This window comes from Bos indicus, chromosome 16, assembly GCF_029378745.1.
Source record: "Bos indicus isolate NIAB-ARS_2022 breed Sahiwal x Tharparkar chromosome 16, NIAB-ARS_B.indTharparkar_mat_pri_1.0, whole genome shotgun sequence".
Lineage (NCBI taxonomy): Eukaryota > Metazoa > Chordata > Mammalia > Artiodactyla > Bovidae > Bos > Bos indicus.
Window position 1 is genome coordinate 20,052,920 of NC_091775.1, and position 21,266 is coordinate 20,074,185.

Consider the following 21,266-nt stretch of genomic DNA (forward strand, 5'->3'; position numbering starts at 1 on the left):
AAAAATAAATAAAGGTCTCTGGTGTCCCTTAAAGTTGACCATTTTCCCCTGGAAAGGTAGGCAATCATGTGGATAGATGACGAAAATCTGTTGAGGGAATTATCAATTAATTAACATATCCCACATAAGCTGTAGGAGGGCATGGCAACCCACTCCAGTATTCTTGCTTGGAGAATCCCATGGAGAAAGGAGCCTGGAGGGCTACAGTCCATAGGATCACAGAGTAGGACACCAATGAAATGACTTATCATGCATGCACCCCACATTAGACAGATATCATCATGTGTTTGATAGAAGATATACTCAAGAAGAAAGGACTATCTTTGCCCTGAACATCTAAGAATTCAATTATTTGGGTTTTTCTAATTATTTCAATCACTAGTTCTCCAAATCGGTATAGGTTATTTTTGAAATGATTTTAAAAAGACCGATAATTTTCAATGTGTCATAAAGGAATCCTTCAGAATTGAAATATTTTATAACGTTGATTGTTTCAGTCAGTGTGCATGTGTGTATATGGGATGTAATTGTCTGTGTGCGAGTGTGTGTGTAGATGAAAAGCAATTCGTTTGGTTAGGGCAAAAATATGATGTGGGAATACTCAGATTTCTTTCTCTGCCCTTGACTTGACACAGAGAGGTGAAAATTTCATATTACTTTTGACTTGGAAATCTTGATATTACATCGTTTTTCTCTTAAATTGCTAATTTTGAATTGAAAGAGGATCACTTTCAAACCGTGGTCATTGCTCAGCAACAAAAGAGTACACAAAAATAAAGGGATTCCATGAAGAATCTGATACAATTGTAAAGGTTATCCAATAATTTATCTCCCCTAATTATTTTACAGCTATTTCTAGCTTTAGGAAAATCTGATATACCTAAGTCTAATTTTTTTTCAAAGAGATTAAGTTAGGAGGTAGTCATTCTAATTAAAATTGTATTATTTGTCTCACAAAAGAATTTACTGAAGGACAACTTTTCCATGCACTCCAACATTTTTCACAGATTACTAAGTAAAAGGAAGTGAAGCTGGACAATCAGAAAAATCAAAGCTTAAATGTTAGGGGATGTGTCCACTGAGGATCAATACCTAATAATATAAAAAATTTGATTTACACACATATTTATAGTAATCTACTAAATGAGATTGTCATGGCAGGAATGATAGCTTTGATTTTTATTTTAATTGCTTATGGTCAGTTCTTTAGATTACTTGATAAAGAATTGGTACCTTGAAGCGATGCCATGAATTGTGGGAGTCGGTATATCACTTGGAGTATCTTCCACAGTCGTGATTTGGGTTCTGTTGCTTTTTACACAGGCATATTTTGTGCAGACTTCAACCTGCAAATGTTAGTTTAGAAAACAATAATTGCAACTACTTTCAAAATACAGACCGCTGATGGACTGAAACCCACCCACTCTCATTTCACAGGTGTTTCCTGTAGTTCTCTATGGCATCTTGGGGTTTACTAAGTCTTAGTTTTTTATGTTGAGTCCAATGGAACAAACTCAAAATAGAGTCTGGAAACGAGCTTGGGATAATTGACATAGTGATTCAAATGGTAATGTTTAGCTTCTAGTTCCAACTATTCAGAAACAGACAGACATATCCATCTCTTTGGAGCACAACTAAGGAAGAAGGGAAGATACTTAGTTGACAGTTGGCAAGCATAATATGTTATCACTGCATACTACTCTCTGGATCTATAACAAGGTAGGGTAATGATGATATTTTCCGGAAGCCTTGACACTTGACAACAAATAGCCTCAATGCTAATCTCTAATGGAAGAAAAATGAGGTCTAGGGAAGACTTCCAATATGGCTGAGCTATTTTATATCCATTTGTTCCAGCTGCAATTGTATTTCTACCTTAATCACAGCAGAAACTCATCACTCACCCTTTAATTCTGCCACCTAATCTGAATAAAAACCAAGAAGGGTGGAATAACTAAAGATTAGAAATTGAGTTCATCAAGCATTAGTAACACAAAAAACATTTTCAACAAGAGCAGGGGAGAGACAGATGAACATGTAAGAGATTGCTTGTGGACCATCCATAAAGTGACACCCTTCTGCTCTCCATTAAAGGTTAAACCAAAGAGGAACTGCACTTTTATCAATGATGATTTACTTTCTGTATCTAATACATAAATGGAGGATATTACATGCTGATGAATCTTAAACACTAATACTGAACTTTAAAGCAAAGCAGTTCTCTGAATTTCCATGGGCATTTGAGGAAAGACAAATGTGGTATTTGTTGTATATAGTAATGTTGTTTCGTTTCATGGGGCACCTAATTGGGAGTTGAGGTATATTTTTATAATGCTGTTGAGTGATTTATTTATGCTATATAGTATTCTGAGCTAACATTAAATCATGTCCAGTAAATTCCAAATAACTTACAAGTAGATGAATATACTTGCTGTAATAGTATTAATGACAATAAAACCACACATATTGGGAAATATCTGACTATATGATGCATAGTGAGGTAACTCAAAATCAGCTCAAATGAACTTCTTATGTGCCAAATAGGATGGGTACTTGAACAAATAATTTAATGAATCCTCACAATTCTGTTTTCAGAAGTTTGCAAGTAGAGGGATCAGAGAAGGAATATGATCAAGCTGATAAGATATGAAATTATTTGATTCAGGCTTTACTGTACCCTAATTGTTTTATTATCTAAATAATAAGAACATCTTTAAGTTATAAACTACTTGCTGTTGCTGCTAAGTAACTTCAGTCGTGTCCAACTCTGTGGGACCCCATAGACGGCAGGCCATCAGGCTCCCCTATCCCTGGGATTCTCCAAGCAAGAACACTGGGTTGTCATTTCCTTCTCCAACGCATGAAAGTGAAAAGTGAAAGGGAAGTCACTCAGTCGTGTCCGACTCCTTGCGACCCCATGGACTGCAGCCTACCAGGCTCCTCCGTCCATGGGACTTTCCAGGCAAGAGTACTGGAGAGGGGTGCCATCGCCTTCTCCGATAAACTACTTAGGTCTATTCAAATGATTCTTTAGAAAGCTTTTACTCTGATTTTAGATAAATGGGTCAATATTTTTTCACTTTGTTACTAATGTAATATTCCAAGTCTCCATCTTTGGGGCATATTTCTGGTGTTACAGCTATGTTGTATAACATGGAGATGAAACACAAATATAAAGGTTTACATATTAATACTAAAGAGAAAAAATTTAAGAAAAATTTGAATGAGCAGTCCCTTTAGAAAGGTCTATGCAGACTGATTCATTAAAAAAACAGATGTTGTGGTGCATGTACATGTCTGCTTTAAAATAAATGGCTATTTTATAGAGGGGGTTAGTAAAGAGACGGAGAAGGCAATGGCACCCCACTCCAGTACTCTTGCCTGGAAAATCCATGGACAGAGGAGCCTGGTAGCCTGCAGTCCATGGGGTCGCTAAGAGTTGGGAACGACTGAGCAACTTCACTTTCACTTTTCACTTTCATGCATTGGAGAAGGAAATGGCAACCCACTCCAGTGTTCTTGCCTGGAGAATCCCAGGGACAGGGGAGCCTGGTGGGCTGCCGTCTCTGGGGTCGCACAGAGTCGGACACGACTGAAGCGACTTAGCAGCAGCAGCAGCAGTAAAGAGAATCTTAGTTTTAAAGTATTAGGCCTATCAGTTCAGTGCACATTTTAAATGGAGACCAATTATCTTTGACATCATAAATAAAAATCTTTGAAATTTGATAAAAATCAAATTTCCAGTAATGTAATAACTATTTTAAGTACAGTATTTATGGACTTGGAGGAAAGTCACAAAAATATACTTACAGTTATTAAGAATAAGAATATCTTAGTCACCAATCACAAAATTTAAGTACTAGATTCTATTTTGGTTTTTTGTCTCCTCATCTGTTTCCCTGTATCAGATCAAAATACACTCTCTTCAGGCCATTAGTGGGCTTCCCTGATAGCTCAGTTGGTAAAGAATCTGCCCGCAATGCAGGAGACCCCAGTTCAGTTCCTGGGTTGGGAAGATCCTCTGGAGAAGGGAAAGGCTACCCACTCCAGTATTCTAGCCTAGAGAGTTCCATGGACTACATAATCCATGGGGTCGCAAAGAGTCAGACACAACTGAGCAACTTTCACTTCTCTTCACTTCAGGCCATTAGCAACTCACACAAACAGATCTGAGTGAAGCCTGTCAGAGTGGAACGTGCCTGGAATGCTTACACATCCACTCCTGCTTCATGGTCAGAAGGCTGGCGCTGGATATGCATGCACAGAATCCAGTGATCTCAGCATAACCACCCACCCCCGACCCCAGCCCACCTATGTATACCCCCGCCCCGGATGTATTCTGAGTCCTGATAAAGCAAATGAATGGGGACTCAGCTGGCTTTCTCCACCAGGGCTCCAAAGAGGAAAATACAGCAAATCTTTCATAACCTTCTATGTTAATTTATCCATTAAGCTGCATTTCTAAGTATTTTGAATGTGATTTTTATTTTATAATGTGATCAATGATCTATACCTACACAGATTCCCCCTGCGTCATCAAGAGAAACAGCAGTTCACTGACCCATGCTAAGATACACTCAGGTGGGTAGATGGAAATCATGGAGTGTACTAAAAAATAAGCAATGTACCTTTCTTCTTTTACTAAATATCTTTATATGTCATTTTCTTAGGATGCCAAGCCTAGTAGTGGGAGAGGTTAATGCATTACTTGTAACTAGATGATTACAAATGTTTCACTTTCAAATGTGGGGGAAACAGGGGGTGGGGAAATGTTCACTTAATGAACAGAGCCAGTGAAAAGTTTTCTATGGTCAAATAAAAATTTCATGCTTAATATCTTCTGAAAATTATTTACAAAGTTATAAATTTTGGGCTTCCCCAACAGCTCAGTTGGTAAAGAATCTGCCTGCAATGCGGGAGACCCCAGTTCAATCCCTGGGTTGGGAAGATCCCCTGGAGAAGGGATAGGCTACCCACTTCAGTACTCTGGCCTGGAGAATTCCATGGACTGTAAAGTCCATGGGGTCACAAAGAGTCAGACTAGCACGCATGCGTGCATGCTAAGTTGCTTCAGGGGTGTCCCACTATTTTCGACCCTATGGACTGTATCCCATCAGACTCCTCTGTCCATGAGATTCTCTAGGCAAGAATACTGGAGTGGGTTGCCATGCCATTCTCCAGGGAATCTTCCCAACCCAGGGACTGAACCTGTGTTTCTTATGTCTCCTGCATTGGCGGCCAAGTTTTCTACCATTAGTACCACCTGGGAAGCCCCAGAAGTGCACAGTTTATTCAAAAATCTACTAAATGGCAACCCTTCTCTATAAACTTTGAGCTTCTGAAACATTGTTTTTATCATTAATTTTTGCATTTAGCCTTGCTATCTTTTATATTCTCCTGCTCTAACACGATTCCCAATTTTTTGAGGATAAGTTTCTTGGTGTCCTTTATATTTTCTCTATTTTTAAGATCAGTAGATCTCAAAGAGACCTAGGAGTTCACTCTCAAATGGTCAATGGGCTCTCCAAAACTGCGTGTTAACTTTTGTCATATAAATATATACACACTTTTCTAGGAGAGTGTACACTGACTTCATTAGATCCTCAAAGAGGACCAAATGCAAAAAATTTAAATATAATTGTTTTCATACAGGTGAGGGTCATTGAACATTTGTTGAAGGATGAACAGACATTTTTCGTTCACGCTTGAATGAAATTTTTAAATATTTTTATCTGCCACATATTCATTTATTTTTGTTGTTGCATCCAGAATTACAGAATTCTAGAGGTTAATAGAATGTTTTAAATCATAGAGTTCTTTGCTCTTACAAAAGAGACAATTGACACCAAGAGAGGTTATATAACTTCCCTAAAGCAATTAAATTTAGTAAATGGTGAAACTGGAGTAGAAGGAATGTCTCTCTAATCATAGGCTAACTCTGATTCTGATGTCAGTAAAAGAACCAGGACAAAGGCAAGCTGCTTGGCAAGACTGATTGCAAACACATGAGCTGCTTCATTTTGCCAGTGAAAACACCATCACCATCCTCACCATCACTTTGCATATTACTATTATCTCCTCTCCAATGACTCCTGTGTTTGCCCACAACAATCAATTTCCCTCTTTTCTCTCTTCTTCCCCACCAAATAAATAATCTGTAACCAAGGTGGAAGGCATCCACTAAGAGACATAACCCAGCAAGTTTTATTTAACACACCCATGAGCTTAACCATTGGAAAACAGCATTCTAACCTGGATGTCATAGACAGTGAAGGGAGACAGCTCTCTCAGAATGATAGACCCAGGCACATTTATTCCAGTCTTGTAGAGCTGATTATTTACATAGACGGAATATTCAGTGACAACACCATTTGGGTTTGAAGGAGCTGTCCAGATGACACGTACAGCTGTACTGTTGATGATGACAACCTCTGGAGGAAGCATGCCCTGAGGCTCTAGAATTAAAGGAAGAAACTGAATAAACTCCAGCTGTCTCTGAAAAAGCACTTGTTAAACTAAATGCCGATTAGTATTTAGGTCGAGCAAAGGGTTTGCTGCTTATCTGCTTTCCTCTGATGAAGTTATCACAGTCTGTAGTCCTCTGTAAATTGGCTTATTATACTCTCAGTTAGAAACCATAAGAACTGGTGGTAAAATGCTTTATACCACCATCACAGTGCTAATCTTCAATACTATGTGACCAGTGGGATATGATGATAAATTATTCACCCATCTGCACCACTAACACATATCTATTATTTGTCTCTTTTCCCATCTCTTCACTCCATACCTCCCAGGAAAAAAGAAAAGAAAATTTGCTCCTTAAGCAGAAAATAAAACTCAAACACATCGCGGCTGGTGGAACGTGAAAAATCATTTGATGTTACTAGCTTGTAACTCAAGCAATATGAAGCAATAATGCAATATTGTCATTATGTAAATGATTTTGAATGTTGATTACCATAGGTAATGATGAAATCTAACATTAGGAAAAAAAATCTTGCTTGGCGTTAAATTACACAATTATTCAAGCATGTCAGAAATAACTATGCGAAGACCTATTTTTATCATAAGAGCCCATCCTAACTAGTTGAAAAATTGTCCTTGTGATCCATTCTATTTTATAAACAAAAGGTGTCGACCTTTGGCACCATGAAGGGAAATGGGTTCCACACTTAAAGTGCTCTGCTAATGACCTGGAACACTTGCTTGGGAGGTAATGATATTATAATGTTTATAATGAGACTTTATAAAGCCAAAAAGATTAGAAAGACCATTCCAAACACATTTCAGATTCACAAGTTGCTTCCCTCGCTTCCTCCCCCTTGCTAACTGGCTTAGAAATGAGTCACAGGCAATTTTTCTCAGTGGCTGAACTTCCACCTACCATTTCTGGTGACTCAGGGAGGGCCCTCCCTGTGCTTGGCTGTCGTTGTGAAAAGCATCCTGCTTCTGAAAGCAATTCTTAAAAAAATGTTTCTAAATGTCACCATGTACTGACGTGAATTCAGCGCCCAACTAAGCACACACTGAAAAGAACAGGAACAAACCGGGCTAATACCCAGTGATTGGAGCCTTGCAGCTGTCTCTGTGGGACCACTTATTGATCTGCCACTTGACGACAGCCAGCACTTAAGCATTTTAGCTCCAACCCCCTTCCCTCCAACACCGGAAATTTTATAATGGAAGGATGACTGATCTCAACCTCAGCGAGAATCAATCAATTTCATTCGCGTCTCTGAAGCCGAGTTTCCCTTGAAATCTGGACTCACCCCCATCGCAAGTGGTTGCATGCAGCACTTCACTGTTGATGCTGGCGACTCCGTTGAAAACAGAGATGAAAATCCGATACTCTGTGTTTGGATTTAAGTGGCCAATGACGTGAGAGTGTACATCTGGGAGGATTTTTCGAGATTCATTGGAGGTAGCAGAACTCCAAAAAAGTGTATAATACTCAACATCACCTTGTAGGTCTTGAAAAGCTGTTAACAATAAACATAGAACACTGCAAGTGTAGCCGATATAAAAGGGCCCGGGGGGGGGGGGGGGGGGGGGGGGAGACAGAGCATACACTATCATTAGCTATTCCTAGAATGAGAAAAGGGGAAAGCTTACAGAACTTTCCTTGGAAAAGTGCTGTATTTTATTATTATTGTTTTGTTAACAAAGTTGTTTCTATCCATATCTCATAATTAATTGCCTAGAATCTTAAGTTCACAGGAAAATAAACTTTTAAATTGCCTGTAAGTATTTTAATTATGCTACTTATGAGTATTCAACTAATCTTCAAAACTTTGATTAGTACTTGAAAAATGAAATTAAGAGTAAAGTAAAAATATGCAGTACAGGGGAAAAAAAACAAAAACCCTCTCTGTTCATAAGTAATGGTTCTAGAGAAGAAATCTATGCTAATATACACGAGGGCATGTCCTGACACAGATGCTAAAACTTGAGGATTTTTAAAATTGCTAACAAAATCTGCTGATAGATACCTGGAAGATTGCTTAGACAGCTACCCTATTATGTGCACTGTTGATGTAGCAGAGTAATGTAGTATGCTCTCCTTAAGGATCCTAGGATGATATCTGAATTTTGATCAAAGTTCTCATCCTTTCCTCCTAGTTCCTGTATCTCTGTGATGTAGACAAGCTCTTTCAAAGTTCAGTCGATTGTTTTCTTTTTCCCTTTTCACACAATTTCTCCATTCTTGCACTAAGTTCTGCTTTTTGTGATCTTCCTACCATGAAGCTCTGAAAAGAAGATATAGAACACCCCATACCCATATTTTCTTAGCTAGGCATGTAATTACTAGCTCTGCTATTACTGCTCTGCTTACATTAACATTGCTTTTGAAGACGTGAAGCAGGATCTATCACCTTGATTTGTATCAGGATTACAAAGGTGGAGTTTTGTATGTGAAAGCTCCTGAAATTGTATGTAAAAGCTTGTGTTAAAATTGTTCCACAAAATTAAGCAAGGATGGGGAGGAAAAGGTGGCATTTCTCTTTATGGTTATTAAAGTACAGTGTCTCAAGTATATGAGATCCTGGGGTATGGCCATGGAAAGGAATATGGTTTGGGGGATTGTATGACTTTAAGAATCATTGTTCATTAAGATCTTGGGGGCCTTGCAAAAAAACTGAATGTTGATTTGATTTTTTGTTTTATTTCCTGAATGCACTACCGCTTTGACCTAATATCCAGCAATAGTTAGAAAGGTCTGGTATATCAGTATAGTTGAAAGAATTTATAGTAAGCAATCTTTAGTAACTACTTTGGAAAACTCTGGGAATTGAGATGTTTCTTTTCTCTGCTGTCACAAATGTCAGCACCTTTAATAATGAGGTCATTATTATGCATTTTCAGGAATCAGCTATTCATATCTCTCAGTGTTTTTCCAAATAATAACATTCCTCAAGTGTAGCAAAGCAACTGGGTTCTGTGAGAGTAAAAGTTTCTTCTATCATTAGAATTATTTTCTGCTGCCCTACAGTACTATTCCTCATTAATTTATGGTAGCAAAGATATAAAAGAAATTGTGCTAGATTTGAAGTTCATCTTGTATTTTAGTTTGCTACATGAGCAGGCTGTTTAGAAATTCAAGTCCTAAAAATATAATATTAAGGAAGTACTTTCAAATTCTACTTAAAAATATAAATGAGTCTTTAATCACAGTTATTAAATGTGCCTGAAATCTCCTCTGTCAAGTTCCAATGAATGAACTGCGTATATACATTGAAAATATTGGGACTAGCACAGTAAGTTCAAGATGAGTGAGGATCGTATATGAATATGTGGATGAAATGCCATTAAATGCTCATTCTTAGTCATGTGCCATATGTCAACTCCTTGAAATAGAACAAAATCTGTTGTCCCAAAGAAGAGAGGAAAAGATGGGATTCAGTTCCACTAGTTATATCTTACTGCATGAGATAGAGGCTCCTCTAACCAGAGGCAGGCAGCATCTCCAGACAATAACGCCAGATTTCTGCACCACTCTGCTTCTCACCAACATCTGCTTCAGCTTGCCACTCTCTCCCTTCATTGACATTACAGTGCAGAGGCCAAAACACAGAAAACTAGTAGAAACACATTAAACAGATTAAATGATCTTCATATTCCCAGTTGTTTTATGAAAAGTTCTGGGAGCGGTACATGCACAGAAGTGTCCTTTTACATGGTTCAAACAAGGGTTTCAAATGTCGTGGGCTCTAAGACAGCAAACCATCTTAGAGACAGAAGATACATCTTCAGTTCTACAGGCCAGCGCAAAATTCAAGGTTGCTGACCTTGAGTCTACTCTGAGTGGAACACTGTTAGAATTGAAATAACTGGAATGAGAAGTGTCCCAGCAAATCCCACCCTCCCTGTGGATTGATAAAAACTGGACCTGAATATATTTCTCCTTTTTAAAAGAGAAAAACATGAGTTACAAGGCTTCTTTACGTAATAGCACAAGTGAAACATTTTCTAGAACCTTAAAAGGAGAATTTGTTTTTCATATACTACTTCTATGTGAATCAGTGGAAGTGTTATAAAACATTTGCATGGTGTTCTTAAAAATAACAAAAGGGGCATGCCTTTGTGAAAAAGTGCTTTAGGAAACAGGTACCTGTAATTATGAAAAACAGGTACCTGTAATCATGAAAAGACAGACATGAAAACAGAGATATTAAATGACCTTCTTAAAGAAGAAAGGAAAGCAAGAAAACCTAAAAAGCCTCTCAGAATTAAAATCTGCACTGAAAGCAGAAAAAATACTGAGTTAAAAATGCACAATATGAAAAAAAATAAAAAGGAAAATGAGTAAGAAGAAGGCAATGAAAGTCAAAATTTATTGATATTGAGAATAGAGAATAAAAAATCTAATTGACTTGAAAAATAAATGGGATAAATAATCATAGATCTAAAATATCCCATAAAACATGACTCAAAATGAAGTTTTATATCCAGAAATTGAATAGATTAATATACAGTATTAGTGAAAATACTGGCAACATATCCAAAGACATACAGAAACTTACGACATTTTGAAAATCAACTAAATCTAAAAGACAATCTGCAAAGGAGAAAAAGAATCAGGCAACTTTCAGACTTATCCTCCAAAACATTAAATGTGGAAGACAATGGAAAAATTTGAAGAAGTTCTGAGGTAAAATATTTTAATCCAAGAATTTCATACACATCGAAGTCATTATATTTATGTGCAAATATAACAGAAAGGTTTTATGTAGGTAAAAATTAAGAGAATGTACAAAGATAGCAGAAACATGTTCATTCAAGCAAAAATCAGATGGTATAATGGTAAAGAATTTGACTGCCAGTGCAAGAGACTCAGGAGACTTGGGTTCAGTTCCTGGGTTGGGAAGATCCCCTGGTGAAGGAAATGGCAACCCACTCTAGTATTCTGGTCTGGAAAATTCCATGGACAGAGGAGCCTGGCAGGCTACAGTCCATGGGGTCACCAAGAGTCAGACACAACTGACCATACGAGTACTAAAAGAACATGTAGCTCATTTATTTATTTAACTGTAATCATAAAAATTTTCCAATAATGTTATCTAAAAGATAAAGAGATGAAGCAAGCTCCAGAACTTAAGATTGGAGAAGTTTAAGAATTGATGATAAATATCAAAACTAGAGACAGTAATTATGTAAAAATGATTATATAATAATTTATTCACCACACACTGAAAGCAGCAGATGAGAAGGGCAAGGAAAGTAAGAGTATACAAAATTCTTGATCAAACATAAAATATAAAGACTCAGAAAAGTAGAGAAAGACATCACTAACCAATGTTAGTAGCAATGAAAGTTGAAAGATCACTACAGAAGATAAAAGTTGTGGTGAAGATCCAGAACATTTACTAACACCCATGTGATTCTGTTCTTGTCAGATAGGGAGACTACATTTTCTGGGCTCCTTGCATCTGAGTGAAGTCATGTGATCAGTTTGTGCCATTTCTGACCCGAGGTATTAAGGACCAGTTGGCCGTCTCTGACTGTCTCTGATTTTCCCAGCAAGAGAAGGACTTCAAGGCACAAGGGAATGTGGATGTCCTGAATGGAGAGAGCCAAGGTCCTTAAGTGACCCAGGATGAGTCTAGAAAGAGATGAGGAAAAGTTTTAAATAAAATTCAGATTTCGGTTTTGGTTCTCGTGTGAATCCTAGGAAACAAGACAGAAAATATAGATGTAACTATGGGATGGGGGATTTGAAACTTGTTGTTTCACTGGAGACTTCTTGAGTTTGAAGTGTTTTTGTGACCACCAGGTTTACTTTTAAATTAAAGTGTGAATGTTTGAACTAGAGTTATACATGTAATTTGGAGTTAAGCTATGAATACTAATTGTATTTGAAGCAACAGGATGGAATGAGGGTTTCCTATGAGATTACATTAAATATGTGTACACTGGGAAGTATTTCTCAGGTATTCTAATCCTGTTCTGAGTAATCCATATTGTATAGACCACAGAAATTTATGAGTAGGTATTGCTTTACTATAGCACATCAGGTCAATCTCAGTGAGTTGGAAAAAGAAGGTTGAAGCCATGGATACAATCTTTGTTACTAAATGCCACTTTTTCAAATAATTTAAAACAGTTGTTAGACAGGCTTGTTGAAAGTCCTCTTGCAAAAGGATTATACTCTGTACATGCTGTTGGATAATTTTTGTGTTGTGTGAGCTCATGTGCTCATTCACTCAGTCGTGTCTGACTTTTTGCGACCCCATGGACTGTAGCCCTCCTGGCTCCTCTGTCCATGGCACTTCCCAGGCAAGAATACTGGAGTGGGTTGCCATTTCCTATTCCAGGGGATCTTCCTGACCCAGGAACTAAACCCATGTCTCTTGCATATCATTGCCCCACCTGGGAAGCCCTGTTGGATTATTTTTAGAGATTGTTATCAATATTAATTATGTCCTTTAGATCTTTATCAGCTAGAATAGGGGTCAGCAAACTCAGGATTTTACCATGAGTAAAAATCTGTCCTCTTGGTCAAACCTGGCCTGCCACTTCTTTGTATATAACCTGTGAGCTAAGAATGGCTTTTATACTTTTAAATTGTTGGGGGAAAAAATCAAAAGAATAGTTTTTCATGACATGTGAAAATGAAATCTCACTGTTCACTATAAATTTTTATTGGAACACAGGCATACTTGTTGAAGAGTTGTACATTGCTGTTTTCATGCTACAATGACAAAGTTGAGTAGTTCTGACAGAGAATGTATATTGCCTGCAAAACCTGAAGGGTTTACTGTCTGGCACTTTATAAAAAAGTTTGTGGCCCTAATCTCCAGCAATTAGAGTAAACCCCTCCACTCAAAGGATCTCCAGTTTTGTCTAGGATTGAATTTCTCAGTCATTTCTCATTAGTAGGCTCAATGGGAGGTAACTTTGCCTCAGTGTAAAAGTCTGGAAGGACCTTACTAAGGCTATTTTATAAAAGAAGTGTTTATCTTGCTCATAGATTCTTAGAGTCCAGATTCCCAAATTCTATGGGGAAGAGCTCTGTGTCATCAACTAAGTACTTCTTGGAAAACTTGATTTTATCACTTCTAGAGAAATTTTTTTACTCTGGCTGAGGGTAAAAGTGCTCACATGAAGAAGTGGGAAAATTCTCCAGAGCTACATCCAAGTCAGGCTCCTTATCTTCCCCAGCAACATATCTACATACCTTCTATCTAGTTTATGCAACTAAAACAAATACCTGTATTTGCAACCCTCCCTGCCCCCAGGTCCTTCCGTCTCTCATTGTGTTCCAGCTCCTTTCAATAATCTGCCAGGGAATATCCTATTTAAAGGAAATGTATATGAAATGTGTTAATTATTCATTATTCTATATTTGGCAATGGAAAAAGGACAGCACATTCCTGCTTGGGAAGTGAACTTGATAAGGGTAAACAGGGACGGAGTTAGTTACCTAAGCTTCTGTAACCAAGGAACCCTTAAATAAAGTGATAAATGAAATAAATATTAATTTATATCTCACACAATAGCCTCAAAGTAGGTGAATCAGATTGTGTTCCATGTGGTCATTCAAGAACCCAGGTTCTTTCTCTTATGTGGCTTTGGATCTGTAAGGGTGTTGGCCATGCCTGCAGAGTTTAAACAGAGAACACTGCTGTATATATGGTCTAGTCCCGAGAGAAGAAGACAGAACAAGAGGCACGTCCTTGGTGTTTCGTGGTTATGACCCTAAAAGACACACATCATTTCTTTGCACTTTCTATTGGCATGAACACAGTCACATGGATACAACCAACTGCAAAGGAGGCTGGTAAATGCAGTCTCTAAGGTGAGCCAATGATGGTGGGTGCTTTTAAAAGAGGTGCGCTTTGGGATGATTTGTATGTATTAAAACCTGAACAGGATAAGTTCAAAGTCAAACTTCTAGCTGCAAAATCTGGTGGTTTCTGATTAAGAGATCAAGATGAGGCATATGCTTTTTGTGTGGATTTGAACTTTTTGAATAGTGATGCCTTCAACTTTACGAATCTTCCAGAGTTTAGTGAGACAATGTAAGGAAGGAATTATGTCATTGATCTCTGCATTCCCAGTGCCTGGGACGAAAAAGTCAAGGATAAATATTCATGGAAGGAAGAAGGAAAGGAAAAAGAGGGAGGAAACTAAAAGAGAAAAAGGAAAGAGGGAAGGAAAAGAGAAAGAGGAGAGATGGACAAAAAAGATTATATTGGGTTGGTCAAAAAGTTCATTTGGGTTTGTCTGTTACATCTTATGGAAAAATCTGAACAGACTTCTTGGCCAACCCAATATGAACCACAGCGTGAACGTCTGAAGGTTGAGGGGAGCTCTTGACAGATGGACAAGTGGACAGTATTTGGATAATTTTTTTCATTTCCTCTTATTTCAATACCTTCCTCTCCTCACCACCTCCAGTATTTTCTTGCTCTTTTCTGCCCATCAATGACCTCATTAGTGAGGAGACCTCAGAAGAGGTGCTGCCTTTCTACACTTTTCCCTCATGGGCATTTTTCACCATTTATTTTAGAGTGAGCAGTCAAAATGGGAAGGATCTCACTAAATCACTCTTGACAAAGTGCTAATAACCATTAAGGTCACATGCAGGAGAAATAGCTGAAAATGGGATGCTTACGTTGGAGAAATGCTACTGACTAACTGTAATTTGGGGTAAGTCACCAAGGTGCAGTTGCTAACTCCTGGGGCTCTATGAATAACTTAAGTGATATTTTGTATCTCTTCCTATAAAAATGTGAATTTTCTCCAATGAAATCATTTATTTTCATCGTATTTCATTAGGTTGAACTATTTTCTTTTATATAAAAAGTAGGGACAAGAACCACATCTTTCTCTAAGGACCAGGGAGAAGGGGGCTGCAGCCTGTAGAAAGGGGAGGCCAGTGTCAGGGGATATTCTCCCTTCAGCAATGTGGGAAGAGTTTCAATCAATTACTGGGTTTTTCAAATCAATTCCAAAATTATCATCTTTGTGTGGAAGCTTCTAATTGCTAAATGGCACCCCACTCCAGTACTCTTGCCTGGAAAATCCCATGGATGGAGGAGCCTGGTAGGCTGCAGTCCATGGGGTTGCTAAGAGTCAGGCATGACTGATCGACTTCACTTTCACTTTCCACTTTCATGCATTGGAGAAGGAAATGGCAACCCACTCCAGTGTCCTTGCCTAGAGAATCCCAGGGACGGGGGAGCCTCGTGGACTGCCATCTATGGGGTTGCACAGAGTCGGACATGACTGAAGCAACAGCAGCAGCAAAATATTATTTTATTTTTCAAATACTGCCAGCAAGACAATGTGTGGAGGATGGGGAAGTAAATATGGCCCATGTGCTACCGGTTTGTAATATTTGCCCTAAAAAATTAACTGAACAGATGCAGGGTGCATTTTCCTCACATGACCTCACATAGTGATGTAAACGTTTAAAGTGGGCACTTTTAAAACTTTAATAACTTATCCCCATTAATCTGTGATTGGTGAAAATTTACCAGAGATATTTTACTTGGAAAATGGTGTGAGCATGTGGAGGGTCATAATTAAGAGAAAACATACTTTAAAAATGCATTTTATGGTTTTTATTAAATAAACGTTGTTTATTCATGACTTTCAACTTACAGTTTTGTTCCTTTTAGCATGTTAGACAAGATGCCATTTTATCCCACAAATCAAGAAAACAATTGAAATTAAAATTGCCAAAAAGAGGTGGCTCTTTCACAGCCGAAAGACTTGTTAATTTACTTAGGATAGCCGGTTGCAAGAAGAAAGAAAATGATAATGCAACACGCTTTCACAGAGCTGACCCTCTTCTGAGAGTTAACCTTTGTACTCACAAATAGTTATCTGAAAAATTCCTAAGGTATGAATGGAAATAACAGCAGATTGCATTACCTACATCCCGAAGGTCAGAGGTTCAGATTACCAAGGTAATGAAACTTCAGTGAGCTGCTTCAGATCTATTAGGTTTGTCAGTTTTTATAAGCATGCTTACTTCAGGCATGCAATTATAACATAAAGGAACTATATTGGTGAAAATTCAGTCGCTGGATCTCAACAGAAGTATTCAAATGTCAGATGTGGGGAGGGCATCCACCTTCCCGAGTAGGCTTTTAAGATGATTCAGGTATTGAGGGCGAAATAGAAAGGAGATGAGTGAAAATATATTATACATAAAAATCCATCTCCATATAAAAACTTTTGTATCTTTTCCTAGAAGTGTCTCAGGAGGTAATCACAAGCATCAATTAACTTATATTCTTCCATGTAAATGGCTTAAGAGATCCCAACAGAGGTGACACAGATCATTAGAAATCTGCAACCTTATAAAACCCTAGTAAATAGTTTTTTATAAAAATGGCTTATTTAGTAGCAATGTAGATCAACATAACCAATGCTAATTTTAATTTACAATTAATGTCACCTGACACTGGTTTTAATCCATAACTGATATAACAGGGGCAAATTCACTCAAGGTGTTCTATATAAAATAGGAAGCATTTCTCTTAGGCTATAACAAAATCAAAATCAGAAGGTTGCAATTGCCCAACCAGGCATCATTTTTCGTCTTTTTATATACTAGCAGATGATTATCCTAATAGATACAGTTTACTTTCATAAAACACATATTTTAATAGGGATTTCCAAGTCAGATATTTCTTAATATTTGGTAGTATCCTAGCAAGTTCTGATTAACTATTTGCCAGATCAAAAGTGATACTTCTAAGAAGGATTATAATATATAGTGCCATGATATATTCAGTCTTGTTTTTGTCTGATTGTGACATTTGTTGTTCAGTTGCTAAGTTGTGTCTGACTCTTTGTGACCCCATGAACTGCAGTACACCAGGCTTCCTTGTCCTTCACTATCTTCTGGAGTTTGCTCAAACTCATGTGCATTGAGTCAGTGATGTCGTCCAACCATGGATCACTAAAAATTAACAGATCAGCTGGTAAATGCTACTCTTCTGACCAACCATATCTGAAATTTCAATTATGTGGTTTCTAAAGATGCAGGTGGAGAAGGCAATGGCACCCCACTCCAGGACTCTTGCCTAGAAAATCCCATGGACAGAGGAGCCTGGTAGGCTGCAGTCCATGGGATCGCTAAGTCGGACACGACTGAGCAACTTCACTTTCACTTTTCACTTTCATGCATTGGAGAAGGAAATGGCAACCCACTCCAGTGTTCTTGCCTGGAGAATTCCAGGGACAGGGGAGCCTGGTGGGCTGCCATCTATGGGGTCGCACAGAGTTGGACATGACTGAAGCAACTTAGCAGCAGCAGCAGCAAAGACGCAGAAGCAGACTAGACCATATGTGAGCTCTTCTAACTGCCTGTAAAGTCATGTTATAAATGGGCTAAGGGTAAGTCCCTGTGTTATCAAATCAAGTTCAGTGATGGTGGCCAGGTTTTGTTGGCTGTGTCAAGCTGGAACCCTGGCTATCACCAGTACTGATGAAGATTCACTTGGAAAGATCCATCACTTTACCGCAATTCTAGTAAATGGATCTTGCTAATTAATGATGAGTTATGATAAGACTGGGGGCAGACCTCTGTAGGAAAGTGCACAGTATTATACTGTATCAAAAAGACTTGCAGAATTAGAGAAAATATTTGCAAACAGTGCAACTGATAAGGGATTAATCTCCAAAATACATAAACAGCTCATACTGCTCAATATTAAAAAAACAAACAAACAAGTAGTCCAATCAAAAAATGGGTAGAAGATCTAAAAAGACATTTCTCCAAAGAAGATGTACAGATGGCCCAAAAGCACATAAAACAATGTTCAACATTACTAATTATTAGAGAAATGTAAATCAAGACTACAATGAGGTAGCACCTCACACTGGTCAGAATGGCGTCTGCAAGAAGTCTACAAATATTACATGCTAGAGAGGGTGAGGAGAAAAGGGAACTGTCCCACACTATTGGTGGGAATGAAAACTGGTACAGCCACTATAGAGAAAAGTATGGAGATTCCTTATAAAACTAAAAATAGAGCTACCATATGACCCTACAACCCCACTCCTGGGCATATAGTGAGTGAGTGAGTGAGTGAAGTCACTCAGTTGTGTCCGACTCTTTGCGACCCATGGACTGGAGCCCACCAGGCTCCTCCATCCATGGAGTTTTCTAGGCAAGAGTACTGGAGTGGGTTGCCATTTCCTTCTCCAGGGGACCTTCCCGACCCGGGGATTGAACCTGGGTCTCTCGCATTGCAGGCAGACGCTTTACCATCTGAGCCACCACCTGGGCATATAACCAGAGAAAAACATAATTCAAAAAGATACACACACTCCTCCCCTATGTTCATAGCAGCACTATTTACAAAAGCCAATACAAGGAAACAACCTAAATGTCCACTGAGAGAGGAATGGACAAGGATGTGTTACATATATAAAATGGAATGTTTTTCAGCCCTTAAAAAGAATAAAACTATGCCATTTGCAGTGACATGGGCAGACCTAGAGAATACCACGCTAAGTGCAGTAAGTCAGACAGAGAAATACAAATATCATATAATATTGCTTACATGTAGAATCTTAAAACAAGATAAAAGTGAACTTATCTACAAAACAGACTCTTATATGTAGAAAATAAACATATGGTTATCAAAGGGGAGGTTGGGAGAGGGATAAATTATGATTTGGTATTAAAATATAGATATTACTATATATAAAACAGATAAACAACAGAGTGTAGCACAGGGAACTATATTCAATATCTTATGATAACATATAATGAAAGAGAATATAAAAAAGAATATATTTATATATATATGCATAACTGAATCACTTTACTGTACTAGCACAACATCGTAAATCAACTATCCCCTTCACAGATCACGGCCCTGTCATGGTGAAGGGGCTTCATAACTCAGTGAAGCTATTAGCCCTGCCATGTAGGGCCACCCAAGACTTACAGGTCATAGCAGAGAGTTTTGACAAAATATGATCTGCTGCACTGGAGGAGGGAATGGTAAACCACCCCAGTATACTTGCCGTGAGAACCTCATGAACTGTGTAAAGGCACAAAAAGATAGGACATCAAAAGATGAGTCCACAGGTCTGAAGATGTCCAATATGCTACAGGGGAAGAGTGGAGGAGAACTACTAATAGCCTCAGAAAGAATGAAGCCGTTAGGCCAAAGCAGAAACGATGCTCAGTTGTGGATGTGTCTGGTGATGAAAGTAAAATCTGATGCTACAAAGAACAGTATTGCATAGGAACCTGGAATATTAAGTCCATGAATCAAGGTAAATTGGATGTGGTCAAGCAGGAGATGGTAAGGATAAACATTGACATCTTAGGAATCAGTGAACTAAAATGGACAGGAGTGGGCAAATTTAATCTAGATAAGCATTATATCTACTATTGTGGGCAAGAATCCATAGAAGAAATTGAGTAGCCCCGATAGTCAACAAAAGAGTCCAAAATGCAGTACTTGGGTGTAATCTCAAAGTGACAGAATGATCTTGGTTTGTTTCCAAGGTAAGCCATTCCACATCACAGTAATTCAAGTCTATGCCCCTACCATGGATGCCAAAGAAACTGAAGTTGATCAGTTCTATGAAGACCTAGAAGACCTCCTAGAACTAACACCAAAAATAAAAAAGATGTTCCAGTGATCACTGGGGATTGGAATGTAACAGAAGGAAGTCAAAACATAACTGGAGTAACAGGCAAGTTCAGTCTTGGAGAACAAAATGAAGCAGGGTGAAAGTTAACTGAATTCTGCCAAAAGAATGCACTGGTCATAGCAAATACCCTTTTTTAACAACACAAGAGACGACTTTACACGTGGACATCACCAAATGGTTAATACCGAAATCAAACCGATTACATTCTTTGTAGCTGAAGATGAATAAGCTGTATACAGTCAACAAAAAGACCTGGAGCTGACTATGGCTCAGAGCATCAGCTTCTCATAGAAAAATTCAGGCTTAAACTAAAGAAAGCGGGGAATCACTAGGTATGAGTCAAATCAAATTCCATATGAATATGCAGTGGCGGTAACAAGTAGATACAAGGAATTAGATCTAATAAACCGTGTGCCTGAAGAACTATGGACGGAGGTCCATAATACTGTACAGGAAGCAGTGGACAAAACCACCCCAAAGATAAAGAAAAGTAAGAAGGCAAAGTGGTTACCTGAGGAGGCTTTACAAATGGCTAGAGAAAGAAGAGAAGTGAAAAACAAGGGAGAAAAGGAAAGATATATCCAACTAAACACAGAGTTCCAAAAAAACTGCACAGAGAGACAAGAAGGGCTTCTTCAACAAACAGTGCATAAAACTAGAAGGAAACAACAGAAGGGGAAAGACTAGGAATCTCTTCAGGAAGATTGGAGATATCAAGGTAACATTTCACCCAAAGATGGGCACAATAAAGGACAGAAACAGTAGACACCTAGTAGATACTGAAGCGATCAAGAAGAGATGGAAAGAATACACAGGAGAACTCTACAAAAAAGATCTTAATGAACAGGATTACTATGATAGTGTGGTCAGTCACCCAGAGCTAGCCATTCTGGAGAGTGAAGTCAAGTGTGCCTTAGGAAGCACTGCTGTTAATTAAAGCTAGTAGATGTTATGGGATTCCAGTAGAACTATTCAAAACCCTAAAGGATGATAACATCAAGGTTTTGCATTCACTGTGTCAGCAAATCTGGAAGACCCAGCAGTGGCCACAGGACTGGAAAAGGTCAATCTTCATCCCAATTCCCAAGAAGGGTAGCACTCATCTCCCATGCTATTAAGGTCATGCTAAA

At 38.3% G+C, this 21,266-nt stretch overlaps 1 long non-coding RNA gene across 1 annotated transcript in view; it reads right to left on the reverse strand.

Annotated features, from left to right (window-relative positions):
• The window catches only part of LOC139176331 (uncharacterized), a 32,616-nt gene extending 26,192 nt beyond the window's left edge, over nucleotides 1–6,424 (reverse strand). The window contains exons 1-2 of the long non-coding RNA XR_011560746.1: nucleotides 6,253–6,424; nucleotides 1,234–1,346 (exon numbers count right to left, since the gene is read on the reverse strand). This is a non-coding gene — a long non-coding RNA (uncharacterized lncRNA). The remainder of the gene's footprint in view (nucleotides 1–1,233; nucleotides 1,347–6,252) is intronic.
• Between the last annotated feature and the right edge of the window lie 14,842 nt (nucleotides 6,425–21,266).